Here is a 2,590-nt window from a genome sequence, read left to right as displayed (position 1 = left end):
CCCAAGATGCACAGGTGAGGGCTGGGGCCAGTTCTGCACAGCCCTCAGAGATTAACATGACCTTGAGTAGCAGCCCAGACCAGGGGTGTCTGCCTGGCCTTTGGTGGTAACAGACCCCTGCTGTTGCAGGGCTGTGAATCCATATATGGACCTCCATAACAGCACAGGAAAGAAACCCATCATGTTCCCAGGTAGCATCACTGGAAACTCACATCAGGCTTAAGCTGTTCCTCAGTAAGCTCTGGTATCCAGTTCTGCATCTCTTTATTATACCCACATCTTTTGGTTTCTCTTTTTCTTCCATTTCTTTACTTACTGGCTCCTCTCAGTGGCACCAGTTATCTCTGAGTATCTGGGATACTCTCAGGAATTGTCTCAGGGGTGCTCTGCCTGGCTCATGTTTAATGGTGCTGTGTAGGGGTCATCTAGATCTTGGTCTGCCTGCCCCAGGACTGCACAGTACTGGACTGGTGATCATTCCAGGCTAGCTCCCTGTACAGACCCCATGTTGCTGTCTATTGGTTGACTCAGTCTCCATACTCACTCAGCCTATAGGAGTGGCCCCTGGGGAGGGTTGTCTGTCTTAAGCTCACTCCAGCCTGAGGTCCTAGGTGGGGTTCTTCTAGTCTCCGACTTGTTCCCCAACCTGGGAGCCCATTCAGACCTCCCTGGTACTGAACTGGTGGTCATCTCAGACTCTTTTTTTCTTTTTTTCAAGGAGTGTTAGGTTGCTAATCATTCAGATGTTCCAAGTCAGAACATCTAGTGTAGACATGGGCTGTTTCCTCTCTGTCACCTACTGATGCATATGTGACACAGCAGCCACGCCAGCATCGCCTCTAGTGGCAGGGCTCTCTTATCATTTACCATCCTCAGATCCTAGCCTTCCAGCTGCTAGGATTATAGGTATGAACCTCCATTCTCCACTACTTGATTCTCAGTTATTCAAGCTATGAAAAGGATTGAAAACTATCTTTATACTTTTCTGCCAAAGACAAATTTTCTATACCTGCAGTATATATTCTTTTTCCTGGACAGACCTTTCTTTACCTCACTATACAGAAACTATTTATAAATAGAAGTGTGGAGGGTGATAAAAAATAATACAGTTGGTTTGCTTGATAATTAATTTGTAGCCATAACATCAAACCTAACCTGAAAGAAGAAAACTGTTTGTGAGAGAAGAAAACCTTTTATTTTACATGATAAAATAAATAAAATCCACAACAAAATGTATCAAACATTCCCCAGTGTGGAGACATTTGACGCATTTGTTTTATAAAAGTATCTCACTTGTCATTTGATTGCTAGGGTCCTCGGTGATATCCATATGTTTTTATATCCCTCTTTCCTCAGAGTTGTGTGCCATGTTTGTAAAGGAAAACATCATCCTGCTCGTATAACTTATGGCCACTAGGTGGGAGCATCGCTCCTTTTTCTTCTACAGAAAGCAGGCGATGAGAGAATGATGTCATAGCTTCCTACTCAAAGTACTCTGCCGACTTAGGAGTCAAGTCACCAGGTGGATACGTCATTCCTCCTTAGAATAAGGAACAAAATACTCATGAAAGGATATAGGTACAGAGACAAAATTTAGAGCTAAGATGAAAGGATGGATCATCCAGAGACTGCCCCACCCACTATGCTGAACTACATCTTTTTTTTAAACCATGACTGAAAATAAACCCTTTCTTTCTTAAATCCCTTTGTTTTACTTTTGATCACATGAATGGGAAACATAGCAAACACAACTGCCTTTAGTAGAATCTCTCTTTTTTCCTATATGTATTCCTGCTAACCCAAGGAAGCTACTTTTTTTCTCTCTTTCACTAACCCACAGTCAGAATCCATTCTCTTTTCCTGCCCTGGTTTTTCAGAGGAGCAGAGAACCTAGTGAAAGCAGGTTCTTTTTTTGATACAGCCCATTCAGGTGCTCTTCACAGAGCAACTGGCCAATAAGAATGAAATATGCAATTTATTTAAAAGCCTTGGCTTCCCCTGGAATTAGATTTCAACCTCAGTCAAACTGATAGAATCCAGAATTCTCTTTTCATAGAATCTTACAAAATATTTCATATGAGGTCTACCTCCCTTTTCCTCCTGGTCATAAAAGTCACTATACATGTGAATTTTTTTGTGGTTTTCAGGTTGATTCATGAACGTAAACCAGAATATGAACTAATTCCAGATATGTATTTTTATTTCCATAAAGAGCAGTTCATTAGACAGGCTACTTTGTTATTGGTGGTGGTGGTGGTGGTGTGGCTAAGATCTGTATGGAGACTATGTTGGATGTTGACAGTCTCTCATTTCCAGGTTGTAATTAGTAATGTAATCAAGAGACCACCTGCTTACACATCAATCATCAGGCTACCGTATAGGATGACAAATACCATTGCAGTTTTTCAATGATTTTTATGAAGTAAAGCTTTACAAGTGGTCTCTTTTTCCATTAATTGTTGTTACGGGCATATATATTCCAAGATCTAACCTTCTCAGTCTAGAATGGACTACTTGCATGTATATACGCTTTCAGGGTTTACTATTCAGTATTGAACAAACCGTTGATGCGCTCTTCCTGGGAAAGACG

At 41.4% G+C, this 2,590-nt stretch overlaps 1 non-coding gene across 1 annotated transcript; it reads right to left on the bottom strand.

Annotated features, from left to right (window-relative positions):
• Window positions 1-719: 719 nt before the first annotated feature.
• LOC115062626 lies at window positions 720-850 on the bottom strand. The gene has a single exon (XR_003842577.1). It is a non-coding gene; the product is annotated as a small nucleolar RNA SNORA17 (small nucleolar RNA).
• Window positions 851-2,590: the final 1,740 nt, after the last annotated feature.

Source organism: Mus pahari, chromosome 19, assembly GCF_900095145.1.
Source record: "Mus pahari chromosome 19, PAHARI_EIJ_v1.1, whole genome shotgun sequence".
In the NCBI taxonomy this organism is placed as follows: domain Eukaryota; kingdom Metazoa; phylum Chordata; class Mammalia; order Rodentia; family Muridae; genus Mus; species Mus pahari.
This window is presented reverse-complemented; position numbering and strand designations above follow the sequence as displayed.